General features: G+C 37.7%; 1 protein-coding gene across 1 annotated transcript in view; it reads right to left on the bottom strand.

The window, feature by feature from the left end:
* LOC139949615 (uncharacterized) overlaps positions 1-14,452 on the bottom strand; it is a 54,900-nt gene extending 40,448 nt beyond the window's left edge. Inside the window, exon 1 of the mRNA XM_071948052.1 lies at positions 14,220-14,452. The gene's annotated coding sequence lies outside the window, so the exon portion shown is untranslated. The remainder of the gene's footprint in view (positions 1-14,219) is intronic.
* Positions 14,453-16,596: the final 2,144 nt, after the last annotated feature.

Below are 16,596 nucleotides of genomic sequence, written 5' to 3'. Positions count from 1 at the left end.
TGGTGACGTTGCAAACTAAATTGCTTTCACATTGGCGAGAGGCCGAGACACTTTCAGCAAAGCTTCACCTGCTCACGTGTTATAACCGCGTTTTGTTGACCACCCCAAGTCCCAAAAGGCCATGCGTTTATTTTTCGCAGTTGTGAAACCAGCTGATATGATATTAATCAAGAAACGGCAAAATGCAAATTTTTAAATTTGCAAGCTGAGATGCTAGATGCTGGACAGAGGGTGTTATCTCTGTCGACCCTTGCAACAGGCTTTGAGCGAATCTCACACGTATCCTGACACTTTGACCCATTGAGCCACTTGGCATTATTGGTAATTGTCCGGGACAAGTATTCGCACTGGATGTACCGGTGTAGTACCCCCAGCATATGGATAACAATAACAAACCTGTGAAGTTTTGGTCTCAATTTGTCATCGAAGTTGCAAGAGGATAATGAAAGAAAACACACCACTGGTTGCAAGTATTTGTCAGCAAAATGCTTAAGTACCGTATTGTCTTATGTCTATTACTTAATTTATTATTCCTTTTGATATTATTATTGTTGTTGTTTTTATCGTATCATCGTTGTTATCTTCACCATTTCTGTCTTTGTTCGAACTGTCTGTCCGTACATTCTTATTATTGATTATGATATCTTTATCATGCATCTCACCACAACCATTGGCTTCTTGTAAGAAGAGATTTTCTTATCGATGGCTTCTTAACTTTTTCTTTTCAATGGCTTCATAAACAATTATTGTGTACTGATTTCAAATGTTCTTAAGGTATGGAAATAAATGTGAGTTTGAATTAAATTAAATTGAATTGAATTGAATTGAATTGAGTCAGAGAAAATGAAGAATACCCTGCATTCGACATTCATGTTCGATGCCCAGGAGCGTTATCCACATACTAAGAGTTAAAGCGATTCACACAACTCCACGCATTTTAGGTCCGAGTGCTGTTCACCATTGATAACAATGCCGAGAGCTCGCTCAACAGGAGTCCAGACACTGGGTGCTATTGATAACTTACACAAGATAACTTTTAGCCTAAAACTTACTCGGCAACGAGCAATAGAGAACTGTTGATACTATAAAACATTGTGAGCAACTGCTCCGTCTGAAGTAACGTAGTTTTTGAGGAAGGGGTAATTTCTCAAAAAAAAAAAAAAAAAAAAAAAAAAACTTCAGGCCTGAAGCCTTTTATTAGGCATCTGAAAGCACATATATAATACAACAATGGTGTTTTTCCATTCTATTGCAAATTGATGACCAATGAACCGAAATGTTCACATGCTTGTTATTTTATGCATGTTATATTTGGATACACCAAGTGAGCATACTGGTCTTTGCGAACTACAAAAACGTGTTCAGTGCCTTCAAGCCAGCCACAATTGAATCACATTACGTTTTAGGGAAAACATTTTTGAGCCGAGAACATTTTCAAAAACAACTATGTGAATTGAACAAAGAGGAACACTGCATTATAACAGACCCAAAGGAAGTGCGCGAAGTCTAAACGTGCGCACCACCGGAAGCGCATTCACTTATATTGGCAAACATCTACCGATTTCGAACTAATTCCCCGGGCATCTTTTTAAGGCGCACTCTAATCTGCTCCGTATCCATGCAACAGTCTACGAAATAATACCGGCACATCACAATCACATGGGAACTATTTGACCGCTTTAAGCCGACCCAAGTGACTAAAAGTGGAGCAGATCGTGAGAATTGAGACTTGTTTCAAGAAGTTCACCCCCACCGACGTGTGCACTTCCCCTGGTTCGTTTTACAGGGAGTCCCTCCGAGCTTGAATTTCCCCCTTGAGAGAAGACTAGTGGCGTATAATGACAAAGTTCTATGAATAATGGTTCCGGCACAATAATAGTCTTCTGTCGTCTCGCAGGAAGCCAAATTGCATGCACGTATGCTTGCTACATGGAAGTACTAGGGTGCATGTACGCCACGACCAACATATTGGTCACCTAAAATGAGAATTGGTGTATTGAATGTTTCATGAGTCTGTACAAATTATTACATTATTATTAATAGTCTTATATATAACAATAATAATAATATGAACACTTATAGTGCGCCGGTATCCACCACAAGTGATGCTCATGGCGCAAGGAAGAAACACAAAATTAATGAAAAGCAGCTGTGAAAAAGTGGGTTTTGAGGGCCTCTTTGAACTTATGAATAGAGGACACGTTACCGATATTAAGAGGCAGATTATTCCAAAGTAAAGGACCAGCATGAGAAAAAGCCCTGTCACCCCAACTGTTGTGGGTGTGGGGAACAACCAGTAATGACGAATTGGATGATCTAAGACATCTGGAAGGATTGTAACAGGTAATTAATTGACAATTATACTGAGGAGCAGAACCATGTAAAGAATGAAAAACAAGCAGAAGTAATTTGTATTGAATGCGATATTGAACAGGGAGCCAGTGAAGTGCATTTAAAACCAGAGTGATATGGGTTCTCCTGGAGGACAAAGTGACCAGCCGAGCTGCAGTGTTTTGCAGTCGTTGCAAACGAGAGATTTGATTCTGTTGTAGAAGACAGAAGAGAGAATTACAATAATCAAACCGGGAAGAAATCAGAGCATGAACAATCTTTTCCGTGGTAGAACGAGTTAAGTATTTACGGATAAAGCCCAGATTTCTTAATTGATACCAAACTGATTTACATATGTTAGAAAACCTGGTTAGACATAGCATAGTCAAATGTAACACCTAGATTTTTACAGACTACAGAAGGCTTAATTTTACTATTACCAATGTTGATATGAGAGACTTTGACCTTAGCCAGATGAGCTACAGAACCAAGTAAAATCATTTCAGATTTGTCATTGTTTAACTTGAGCGAATGGGATCCCATCCATTGTATAACATCAACTAAGCATGATTCATGATATAACTCACGTACCAATAAGGAACCAAATGTCATTCCAACAGCTTTATTCCACGTACTGATTCTCTTGTTAACTCCTCTCCTGTGTTATTTTTCATGTTTAATCATTCTCTTCTTGTAGCCCCTTACCTAGAGTGGCCTTATACACAAACTTTTTTTACAGACATTTCAAAACAAGCCTCACTGGCTTATGTAAAATGCCCCCATATTGGTTTGCTCCGTATCCATCACATTATATTATTTTCATTTTATTTTCATTAACTATCTTTCTTGACCAGTTTTTGTATTTTACCTAAACAAATCGTGATTACTAAATTTGTTTATTATTCTCCTTCATCCACAAATACGGAACTAAAGATTTATTTATTAATTGAATTGAATTGAATTGAATTGAATTGAATTGAACTGAACTGAATTGAATCGAATTGAATTGAACTGAAAAAAGTGAATGAATAATACAATTACTCCACACTTGTTTGGAAAATTTAATGAATTACAAGAACAATATAATGTAGCACCTTGTCCATATTTATAAGATGTTGATACGCTTTCGGCCACTGCCACCCACGTAAAAAAATCGTAATGCAACTATAAATTATGCTTTATAGTCATTTTTGATGGTAAGATATTTTCATCAAATCACTTTCTTATTCGCCCGACTTTTGAACAAGCTGGTGTCTTGGCAATTAAAAAGCATCAACTTAAACTAGCCCCTTATTCTGTCGTCTTGGTGTTTATAAACTAATTACAATGAAAATTGTGTATGAAAATGAAGAGGGGTTTATTAATCATTAACTGAAATTAATAAATAAAATAAAAATTCATACCGGACTCAGCTGTCCTTCAAAGGCGTGGGTTCAAATATACCAGAGCAACGCGACCAAAGCATTTTTGTTTTATCTCATCAAAATGTGTCCAGAGCAAGAGTCAGTAAACAGATAGGTGTGAAACAGACGAGAAATTAAACAGCGCATTTTATTTTCCCGCTTTTTTTTTCTAGACTCGTGGCGCCTGTCAGTGCCTGAAGAGCACAGAACACGTGCTCACATCCACTCATTACGCACGACTTGATCAGGCGCAATCCACCGGAACACAAAAAGCAATTCTGTTTAAGGAGCGTATCGAAAACAAAGGGCGAGATGATTTATTTTTATGGCCAGTCAATTTCGTGTCTATAATGTATCTTCTTCTCCATCCAGGTACATAATAGTTCTTGAGTTTGATTGTAGGTTGTGATCACGATCACACTATTACAAAGGGGGGGGGGGGGGGGTGAGCGGGAGAGGAGGAAGGGGGGTTGGATGGAGGGGGTGATGGATCGCACTTGAGACTGCCATTAATTTGATTGTAGCATCCACCCTCCGGAAATTAAACACCATGTTCCCGTTTGAACACCATGTTCCCGTTTGATGATTAGGTCTAACGAAGTTACATGTCACTACCTTTTGATGACCTATGACGTCATTTAGCATCCCGACGAGTAGAACCAATAACGAGCGCAGAAGGAAAGGACCAAAACAACATGCATTATTCAATTAGTACATCACGATAGTGAAGCCAATTGCAGACATTATGAATCCGTACTTTAAATCGAGCTTGAATGTTTTGGATGGACAGCTTCCTTGGCAGCATTGATACAAATTAAACTGGAACTAGCAATGGCATACATGTACAAATTATTGATTGCACTTCTTGTGCCGAATGTGTCTTAAAGGCTAGGGACACCTTTGGTGTATCCCAATTTATTTATTTTTTTCACAAATCTGCGAACATTTGGACTTAATAGTGGTCATCGAAGAGTCAAAAATGGAAGAAAATAACACCCTTATTACACATGTGTTAGTGCTTTCAGATGCACTAATAATGGGCTTCGGGAGTGTTATTGAGTGATTAATTACCCCCATCTCTTTACGACAACTGCAACTTCTTGACGTGCATTAACATACCGTAACAAACGGGACAGACGGCTTTACGTTCCAGCTGAAGGGTGAAACAATAATAATGGTTCCTTGCTCAAGGACACGGACGACAAGTCGGTAAGAAATCGAATCGACACTCTCAGAGATTGAGTCCAGAACGCAATGAATAGTTCACTTTTTGGTATAACAATCATATGAAAACGTAAAGACGAACCGAGTCTTATCCTAAAGATGAACAGAAAATATACTGTTCGAAAAGAAGAGAGCACACCGGTTCTTTTCAGAGCCAACACTCCCACAAAAGAAATTTTTCACATGGTTGTCAAGGGCACAAACGACAATTCAGTAATAAATCGAATCCACACTCTGCTAATCAGAGGCACAATATATTGAGTACAGTAAGCTTGACCTCTCCCCGACGAACGCTCGGCCAAGATATGTAAAAAAAAAAAAAAAAAAAAAAAAAAAAACTGAGGGAAAAAATGGGAAAAACAAACCGCATGAACGAATACATGACTTACATGTATGCAATACCGAAATACATTTTGCCGCCAAATGTAGAATCTCACGGTTATGACGTAAGTCATGTGTTATTCGTTTTACGCTCCACGTGTTAAAACGTAAAACTGTTATTGTCAACATGCGGCGGTGGTCGATATTTATGAGAGAAAAAAAGGAAAAGAAAAACTGTAACAATTTTATTTCACAGGTGTTAATAATTAACAATTGATTATTAATAATATAGTCTAACGTGGTTATTTGGAGCAGTGGCGGTGAGACAGAAGACATGTTCCAGGGCGTGCTTGTTTGGAAAGAATGTGGAAGAATACGCGTGTGTAACTTTTAGTTTGTTTGGCGCCATCCATGTTGACAGAGTCCATTATTTGTGCAGCTTGTTCCAAAAAGGAACAAGTTGTTTAAAAATGGTATGAGCAATTTTTGCCTAAAATTGCGTTCGTGAAATAAAAAGTCACTTAAATTACACCTCAGCACAACTGCTCTTAAAAACGAATGCCTACAACAATAACATTCTAAAGACAAGGGTGCTCTTGAACTGAGCGAAAATGTCACTTCTGGTTTACTGAATGTCTGCTGCACTATGAGGGGGCAAGAACGGGTCCCTAATGCATTTTTCATCGATTTTATGTAAGATGGGATCGTTACCTTCCACTCAGCAGAGAGGTTAGCGATTTGGTGCAAACGCTGTTTCACGCTGCAATCTCCTATTAAAGTATGACCTATTTATGTTGACCCCTAAAAAGAATGGCAGCCTATTCGGTGTCAAAAATGAAATTCATAAATACCAAAATTAAAATATGCATGGCCCGATTTTGGACCAAAATGTACATTTTTTTTCCCTCGCCTTCACTTTTTGCTAAAACAAATTCTCCGAACGTAAGAATTTCGGCTGATGGTGATGTAATTTTAGAAAAAAAAAAAAACTCGTCTTCTCCGAGTTTTTCTGTAGCTGGTCCTCTTGAATTTATATTGTTCAGTGCACCCTTGCAAGACCTCATTGCTGCCCATGGTATTTCTAGTGTTGCTTACGCTGACGACACCCAGCTTTACAATACATTTGATCCAGCTGATCGCGCTTCTGCCATTGCAACATTTGAAATATGCATTCAAAATGTCAAATCTTGGGCTTTGTCTGATAAACTTGCTTTTAATTACTCCAAAACTGAGATCTTCAATTTGAGATCTCGTTTCGCAAAAATAGATTTCTTCGCCAACCGTACATATTGCCCAGTCTGTCATTGAACCATCTGAATTTGCCCGTAACCTTGGTGTATTAGAACTTCTTCGGTTTTTGTATGGCCACAGATCTTTTTCTTACGCCGCACCGTTTCTTTGGAATAGTCTTCATGTGCATAGTTATTCGCCAAGCAAATTCTTTACAATGTTTTAAGTCCCTGTTGAAAACTCATTTGTTTAAAGCTGCAGTTTTGTAAAATGCCTATTTGTATCTTGTGTCTTTCTCGCATTGTTTATTTTGTTGTTCTCTTTATGCGCTGAGGGGCTTTTTGCATTAGGCGCTTTACAAATGTCGTTTTCTTCTTCTTCTTCTTCTTCTTCTTCTTATTATTATTTACAAGTTTGTAGACTCGATTATGTTTTTAGAGTAATACATATTTTTGTCAAAACAAACTAATGTGAAACGTTTCATATACACCTTTTTTATTGCAGCCTCAACGCGAAGGAACATACTACTCAAGAAAGTGCCTATTCCAATAGTGACTGTGAAGGGTGGTTAAAGGTAAGCCACAAAATATATAAATAACTTGTAATGAACACTTTGTTGACACTAGGTCAATGTCACGGTGATTTATATCTTAGGCTTATAGTCTGGTTTGAAAAGAAAAACAAAACGAAACAGGAACAGCTCGGCAGTCTAGCTTGTGAGAGTTAACCCTGGTTTGGTCTAAACATCTAGACCTGCAAACATAAAGAGTTGAACTCGATCGTGTTGAACCAGGAGTTTTAGTGCTACGTCTGAACGGCCTGCTATTTGCCCTGTCTCCATTTCGCTGTTTGTTCGGTTAGCTAAGGCTGTCTTCTACGAGACTTCCCCTAATACACCAAGCACTATCTCTTGTTTACCTAATGGAGTATCACTATCTGTTTGCCGGATGTCGTGTTATTTCATCGTATCTTCGTAATCTTGTGCGTTATTTCTATTTAAGAGACGTATATAGCCCCGCCTGTGTAATGGCTTACCTCTTACCCTTAGATCACAACCTGCAATTCTTCATTCAAAATAGTCTCAAAACATACCTCAAGCCTACCATTAATTTTCCATTGGTCCTATAGCGCAGTTAATATTTTTTTGTTCAGTTTACCAGCGCTTTATAAGATTAGTTATTATTATATAGACAAATAACTAGGATTTAAAACTTAGCATGGTAGAAATAAAGACATTGAAAGGTAACACCGTGTAATGACTATCTTTAATTGGGTTTGGTGGTTCTGAAAAATAACGTTGATTTGAAAGCCCAGTTTAACGAACCCATCGTGGATTATTTTTTTACACTGCTCCTTTTCGGAGTGTTTTAGAAAGGTTCATTAGATCCCCTTTAAAGGAACACGTTGCCTTGGATCGGTCGAGTTGGTCTTTGAAAAGCTTTCTGTAACCGTTTGTTATAAAATCGATATGGTTAGAAAGATGTTGTAAAAGTAGAATACAATGATCTACACAAATATGCCTCGAAATTGCGTGGTTTTCGTTTTACCTCGTCGACAAACACGGTCGGCCATTCCATAAATGACCGACCGTGTTAGTTCACGACGTAAAATGAAAACCGTGCAATTGTGAGTGATACTTGTGTGGATCATTATATTCTACTTTTAAAACATCTTTCTATACAAACGGTTTCAAACGCTTTTCAAAGACCAACTCGACCGATCCAAGGCAACGTGTTCCTTCAATTGTTCCGTGCGCGATCTGCTATACCAGGTTTTAAAAAAATGTCTCGGGGGTGTAATCAAAAACCACCGTTCTTTATTAACACTGCATTCACATCATCACGTCGTCACGCACGATAAGGTTTGACGACCACCAGTCTGCTGATTCATCACGCCTGTCTTGGGCCAAATATTTTTTTTTTTTTTTTACAAACACTTGTATTAATATATTTAAGATCGCAGCCAACAAAACAATATTGTGAAAACAAGTAACATTTTTTTTCTTTTTCTGGCGGCCATTCAAAAATAAAAAAAGTCACCAAAAAAGAAAGAAAACCTCCTCCATCCCTTTAAAAAAAAAGCAGACGCTAAACATGCTATTCAGTTTGTCCGGCCATATATTGGAAACGGACCTTATTTATTTGTCTGACTGTTCACATTTTAACCTGTGGGTGACGTGCGCTATAATGGTTCAAATAACATGCGCCATTGCTGATGTTGTGCTCAAATCGATTGACCAATCACGCGAGGCAAATTGATTGTGGAACGGTAATGCTATTCAGACTTCGTCGCCTGTAAACAACGCGGTCATGATCGCGTGGGGAACATAATACTGTAAGCGTAACTGTAATTATTGGTCAAAGAGCTTCTTGAAGTATGAAATATGGCTTGAGGGTTCGTAATAATACTATAAATGGACTTGAGTCGATTGCAACAACAGAAGATCAACTTGGAAGGGGGACATGTAAAGCAATTAAACTGCATTTTTATGCATCAGATTGGTAATTCGGTCCGATCTATTGGTAATGATTGAGATTTGGAGCTCTGCAAATTAAAACAAAAAGCCTCCGGGGGAAAAGGGGTATATTAGCCTATCTAGAGGAGCTGTGAGGACTCCCGTGACGGCCATTGCATTCTTGTATTTAATTGCCCCATTGAAATTCATTTAAACACCTAAATTGCTCATGATGTATCCATCGTCCTCTGAGTCAGTTAGAGTCAAGCGATTCTCAACGTCATATTGCATTTCCCGACCGTTTAGATCAATGTCAATACCGGCCGTCCCTCCTCACAAATCTACCCGTGGGTTTGGGGTTAAAAACGCCGTCGATTTGCTGAGCTACGTCTAGGGGAAGCATTTGGGATTAAAAGTCCATGAGTGACTACCGTCATGTTCGTGGACGCTGACTTAAACCCGTACTTAGAGCAATGATTGATAGGTTCACAGGATGACCAGACAGGTTGCCTGAGATACCCCCCCCCCCCCCCCTTCTGATGAAACCGCAAGAGAACTGTGTCCTCTCCTGTTGTAGACAGTCTCACTGGTATTCTGTATCGACTGTAGATTAAATTAGCATATCACATATCATGTTTTGTTTCCACATCTCGAGTAGTTTACGAGAAATTAGAGAGATTATGACTCTCTTGGAAGGTTGAAGGGTCTGCCCTTAAAGTAATTTAGAGACGCTCGCGACGATGGATTTGTACCTCGTCATTAGCCTGACGTCGTCTCGTGTCAAGATGATTTTAAAAACTAATCCACGTCATTCTGAGGATGTTGCAGACGATGGGAGATCAAACCCGGCATCCGGGAGTAATTTTCCTCTTCAAATGCATTGCGAAGTTTTGAGTAGACGAATTGAGTTGGAACAAATTTGGTATTAAAGGAAGAATGTGGAATATGGAAAAGTGAAATAAATAAATGACGACATTGATTAATTTAATTCAGATGCATCAGCTCACAAGAAAACGCTCTTTTATATTGTACTACAAATGAATGAAAATCGCGGGACGTTCATAGATGACATACTTTTTACTATACCACTACCGAAAAAAAAAAACCCGAAACGCCCCCCCCCCCTCACAATAAATAAATAGTACATTGGCTCGTTGTATCGACGCGCCCAGATGTACTGTATTGTGATAAAAAGTCAAGCTACTGTGTAATTGCATGTCTGTTATCAAATCGGTTACAAAAGCGTGTAACGAACGTCATAGTACTGAGACTTGGTCCAAACTATAGAGTATAAATGGCGAGATGTATTTTTACCCTAACACGAATTTAAACGATGTTGATCTAACAAAGACGAAACAATATTAGGCCTAACAATTATTATTTAAACAAATAATTTTTTTAATAGTAGGCCTATCAATTATTGACAAATCAGCTCAAACCATTCTCAATAAATCACTTGTGAATTTATTAAACACGATGCAAGTGGTAACGATAGTTTGATTATGCTTTGTCTTTCAATATTAACTGGTGACGTCTGGGTGTCGCTCCATCGATACCAAAAAGTGCACGACACACTGCATCGAACCTTAAAAGTTGTGACGTCATACAGTGATTTTCTTATTGTGGTCTTCCATTGTTCTTATTATAAAAACACTGTGAGATTTATTAACCTCTTTTCGTTTCTACTCAACAACGTGGCCGCAAAATGTGTAGACTACAGATATTCTTAGTTGTTTTGATGTTGAACCAAATAGTTGGACCAAAAGGATTTCGATACCTTTAGTTTTTGGCATAACATGAAGCCTTACTTACTGTGACTGAAGATGTATCTCATATAAGTTACCTGTATAAGTTTCAGCTTCAAAAATCGTCCGGTTTTGAGACTTTCATGAAAATCACAGCGCGGCTGTTTCAGGAGAGTCGCGTAAAATACGGTATATGATAATTACAAGCAGGCCTAAATCCGTTTAACATGCTAAAAGAGAATTTGCCTCCTGGGATTTTAGTTACAATGTTTTACTAATTTCTCAATACCTACAGCACATCAGCAAGTAGTGCTTAAGGGGGGTGATAGCTTTACCTATCTTTAAACCGTGTGTAAGTAAATCAGTGGTCATTGTGTTTTGTGTCCTATAAAAAGTGTCCAAACCCTTTAACTTGAGCCCACTCAGCAATAATGAAGTGCCCAAATCATGGATAGTATAATAGCCACTCATCCTTTAAATTGAATGATTGACAGATATAGGTCAACTATTAGCACCAAATAGCCAGCAAAAGAGGCAAACGAAGACACTGTTTTGCGGGCTGGGGGGGGGGGGGGGGGGGGTAAATGCGGCAGTGCGTTTTGGACGGTCGATATTGACGTAGGTGTTCGTCCCACACAAGGTGTACAGTACGGACCACACGTTAATCACTTCTGCAGTCCACACTAACAAAGACATTAACGCTTATAAAGTAATGTGATATCGCGCGTCATTTTCTAGCAATGATGGGCATGTCGGAAATGGATTTACATCAAAACAGTACAAACGACTTTGTCTTCCGTCGTTACTGCAAGTTTGTTATCAAAGTATGGAATAGCAGAACACTTGTTCTACAATTGACCAAAAGTCCACTCAAACAAAGACATGGCTTGGCAACGTTGTGATGTCACCCAAATCAGTTACAAGTCACTTTAAAACAATATAAGGTGGTATAACTCAGATTTACATTCAAACAATACGATCAAACATGATTTACTTTTTCTTTCTTCTCTTTGCACGTTTTTTTATAGATAAGCAATTTTGTCATCAATGTATGGAATAATACAAACCGTTTTAGATTTGAGACATTGCATGGCGAGGTATCAGTATATATTTTGTTTGGAACATTGAAACAATATTAAAACTCACCACCTTCCGCCCATAAAAGGAGGGACAGTTATCTTTAGAACTGAGAAGTCTCCCGAAAGTCTACCGGCAGTCTACCGGCAGTAGTAGAACATAAAGCAAGACAGTTCTCTAAATATACACACATGTTTTTTTTTCAAACCAAACCAAATCAAAGCGGAACCATTGTTCAACAATGGACAAAAAGAGCAACCTTTCACAATCAGCTTTAAAACTTTAATGTGTTGATTGATTGGTGACGTTAACGTTAAAAAACTTCCAGTATTTCATTTACTTGACAATTTACAAAACAAATTGAATTGACGTGATAATGTGACAAACATTACATTGCTAGTTATCATTGTTATCTTTTCTTTTTTTCCGGAGTCACTGCTCGCCACATAAAGCATAATTTTTGTTTTCGCCGTTCATTTGTTCATACATGTATATTCATATTCAAGGAAGAGAAAGATTCCATTCATATTTTAAGCTGTAATGCGAAATAGAGAAATTGATAATTTTGGTTTGTATTCAGGATTGGAAAGAAAGCAAACAACATTATCTAACATCTAGAAAGTATTGCTACCCAGAATCTTTCAATTGAGTGATTATTATAAATAATTTCTTTATTGTCCAGGTTTAATTTTATGACGCTGTTGTTTGTAATGACTGCGTGAAATAAACCATTACTCACTATACGATTTCCCTATCAGCAGAAATCTCTTTACCCAACCACAACGCTCACATAAAATAGGTGAAAAGGAACATTCTTTAAACAAAAAAACAGGAAGAAAGCAACAACTATAACAATAAAAAAAATCGATAAATACATGAAAAGCCTCAACCATGAAATGAGTTGATCACTCGATTGGAAATAATGTGACGGGTGAAACAGTGCTGGAAAACAACTCCTAATTGCGTTTGCGATCAAAGTCACTTGCCGTGTATGTTGAGGTAATCCTTAAGACTTAATCAGAGTTGCCTTTAGCACCAAGCCTTGGGCTTCATGGAATTGATTTCAGTCCAGTTCGAGGGGAAATGTGGATACTTTCATCCCTTTCAAGTGCGGCATGATTCGTGGGGTGCGGATGGTGATTCGTGGGTTGCGTCTGGGCGGACTCAAAAACCTAAAGCAAACGGGTCATGCGAACTCAAAAAAGTCTGAAAAATACCCAAGTTTAGAATCAAGTGAATCCCATACTGTGATCAATACAACCATCGGAAACTTTAGAGTAAAGAAATTCTGGTGTGATTATTCATCTTTATAAATGATCACTGGGCTTGGAATGTTTTCAGCAATTCTGGTGAATTGTTTTGAAATCGCAACTTTGAATTTCTGCGAAAATGTCCACAGATTGGTTTTCCTATTTGGTATTTGCGTTAAGCTGATTAAACACCAAGGGTTGATTATCCACCGAGGGTCCATCGCTAACATTCAGCGTTTTTTTTTTGTTTTTTTTTTAATCAGTGTGTTACGCTAAGATGCCACCTGTGATCTGAGTGGTCTAAAGGTACAGTAATGAAACATCTTCTGTTAAATGAGTGGCAGATGTTACAGAATTGAGGGTATACGAAGAAGTAAAACAAGATTGTCATTCATCAGATATAATAATTTTCACTTTCTAATATATCTCTAAAGTGATATTGCAAAACGATGACACATTATGGGAGTTATAGCCAACAAAGTAATTGTAATTTTTTCCCCTGATTTTTCCGGAAATCTAGAGACACTTTTGAGAGTCATATTGCCACATTGGACATCTTTTGAAGTGTTCTCGATTGTAACTTTGTTTGTGTTTAAAACTGAATTTTCCAGACGTGAACAAAATGTTAACAATCTGCAATCAGATTGAAGTGAACGAAGTTTTAATTGCAGTGAACGTATAAGAACATATTTTGCTTCAAAAATTAAAACTATAGTGTTTACTGATATTTTTATTTTCCATGAACGAACGAACGTATGGTTTTCTTTTTTACGCACTGAAAGAAATTGCCACAGCTTTTACACATAGGTGGTGATGGAAGTTTAATTTCACTAAAACAAATGTCTGAGTGAATGAGTGACCATTACTTATCTTTCAACACATACGCACTCAGAGACTGGACATGTTTTATCGTACATCTACACGTTCATCTCTACCTTGTTTGAGTAATAATAAATATTTGAGCTCCATCTTTGACTCTCCCCGTTTGTTGAGTTTGTAAATTAGTGACACACAATTATTTGCTTGTGAAATTTGATTCGTATATATAATCAGCTGTGTTTGATAGGTAGGCACATCGCATGTTTCATCTCAGATTACCGAGTGAAGTTACTAGTCACACAGATTACACCATTAACACAATGTAACGTTAGAACAACCCGAGAAGGGTAGACGCGAAACTTACCCAATATGGAGATACCACTACTGCCGATCCTGGCGTTGATGAACTACCTCAGCTCTTAATAATCGTTCAATGCGCGCGTCGTCCCTTCTCGATATAGCATACGCCGCACTCACACAACACGCAGGCACACGATCAATAGTGGTTGTAGTATTACACTGGTATCAAGAAGTGAGTCCAATAATTCTTGCACAGCTAGTCGTTTCTCGCACACACTTTTAACCTATCAATGCAGAAGGGGGAGTGTTTATATACGATCTTAGAGTGCCACCTGCGGGCGGGCTGCAGTGCGCGTGGATGAAAGAAAAAAAAAGTGATATAATAATTCTCACTTTGGGTTTGGTTTAATTGGCTATCGCGGGGATGTCAGTATGGAGGCATTGTTTTGCTAAAGTGGCGGAACAGACCTACAAAGAGAAACGTGTCTAGTAATGCTACAGTAGCATTCGTCCCACGCTCAGAATTGGCCCCCTTACAAATTAATAAGACAGTGGGTTTCGCGCGTTTCGATTGGTTGCTAGACTTTCGGGTCAGAGGTCATTACGATGAATATATTATACTTGTACATGCTTCAGTGAGGGTGATGGATGCGTTTGTATGAATTCACCTTATACACCGGATTTGTCATAGAGTCTTGTGGTTGGTTCTTGGAACTGTCAGGGTGACTGTGATGGCCTCTACCGTGTGTGAACAGACGGTCTCTAAGTCGATGGCTTAACGCTGTGATTTTTATTTTATTTGAAGGAATCAACAAAGATGCATCTGCCCTAGTCAGTCAAAACAGTCAATTCAACAAATTAAATAAAAACATTTCTTCGAAGACATTATTTGAGGTTAGAATCTGTACATTAAAGGCACTAGACACTATTGGTAATTGTCAAAGCCAGTGTTCTCATTTGGTGTATCCCATCATAACCATAAAATAACAAGCCTGTGAAAGTTTGGGTTCAATTGATCAACAAAGTTGAGAGAAAATGATGAAAGAAAAAACACCCTTGTTGGACGAATTTGTGTGCTCTCAGACAGGAATAAAAGACTTCTAGCTAGAAGTCTTTTATTTTAAGAAGTCTTTTATTTTAGTGAGAAATTACCTCTTTCTCCTAAACTACGTTACTTTAAAGGGAGTCGTTTCCTACAATGTTTTATACTATCAACAGCTCTCCAATGCTCATTATCAAGTAAGTTTTTAAGTTAATATTTGGTTTGAGTTATTACCAAACGTGTACCTTCCCTTTAAAAGGGTATCTTTGGTTTCTGTGAGGGTGTTATAAAAAACATAATACAAATCAAGAGACATTATTCCTTGCAAGGGATATTACAAAACTATAATGACAATCTAATCGAAATGAGAGAAAGGGAAACAGATCATGAGTCAATGTTGAATGGTTCTTTCAAAATACTGAACTTATTACTTAACTTTAAAACATAACTTTAGCCAGGTTCAATTCAATCACCATTCACAGAGTTATCTAATCATGAATGTGGGCAGGGCAAACGTCATCACAATACATTTTTATAACATTGATAAAACTTACTTAAAGGCAGTGGGCACTATTGGTAATTACTCAAAATAATTATTAGCATAAAACCTTTCTTGGTGACGAGTAATGGGGAGAGGTTGATGGTATAAACCATTGTGAGAAACGGCTCCCTCTGAAGTGCCATAGTTTTCGAGAAAGAAGTAATTTCCACGAATTTGATTTCGAGACCTCAAATTTAGAACGCACACAACTTTGTGTGACAATGGTGTTTTTTCTTTCATAATTATCTCGCAAGTTCGATGACCGATTGAGCTCACATTTTCACAGGTTTGTTATTTTATGCATATGTTGAGATACAAAGGCTAGTCTTTGACAATTACCAATAGTGTCCACTGCCTTTAATAACTGCAGCTATAATGTATACAATTTTTAGAAAGGATTCTCTTTCAAGGGATATTGATTTAGAAAAAGGGATCCAGAATCATCTCCACCTTAGGAACTTTTCTGTGTTAAATGTTGATCAGATTGTGTTATTAAATTATTGATAATTCCCTTGCGTGGACATACACTGCATTTTCGGCTACCATCTTATGCTATGAAATTTAGTTTTATTGGTTTATTAGACCAAACAATCGAACAGTTCTAAATCAAAACGAAAGTTTTACTTTGCTTTATATTATGAGAAATATCGGTATAAATGTTATAGAAAGGTAACACAATTATAAGCGCATACCCTTATAATTATACAAAAAATAGTAAAGTCTAAAAAAACAAGTATTCGTTACGAACTGCGTACAATCAGGAGCGAGAGCATGAGACTTATAGATACAGCTTTTAGACAAACAAACAACAGACAGACAGACAAACAAACAAACAAACAAACAAACAGTCAAACAAAC

Source organism: Asterias amurensis, chromosome 17, assembly GCF_032118995.1.
Source record: "Asterias amurensis chromosome 17, ASM3211899v1".
NCBI classification, from domain to species: domain Eukaryota; kingdom Metazoa; phylum Echinodermata; class Asteroidea; order Forcipulatida; family Asteriidae; genus Asterias; species Asterias amurensis.
This window is presented reverse-complemented; position numbering and strand designations above follow the sequence as displayed.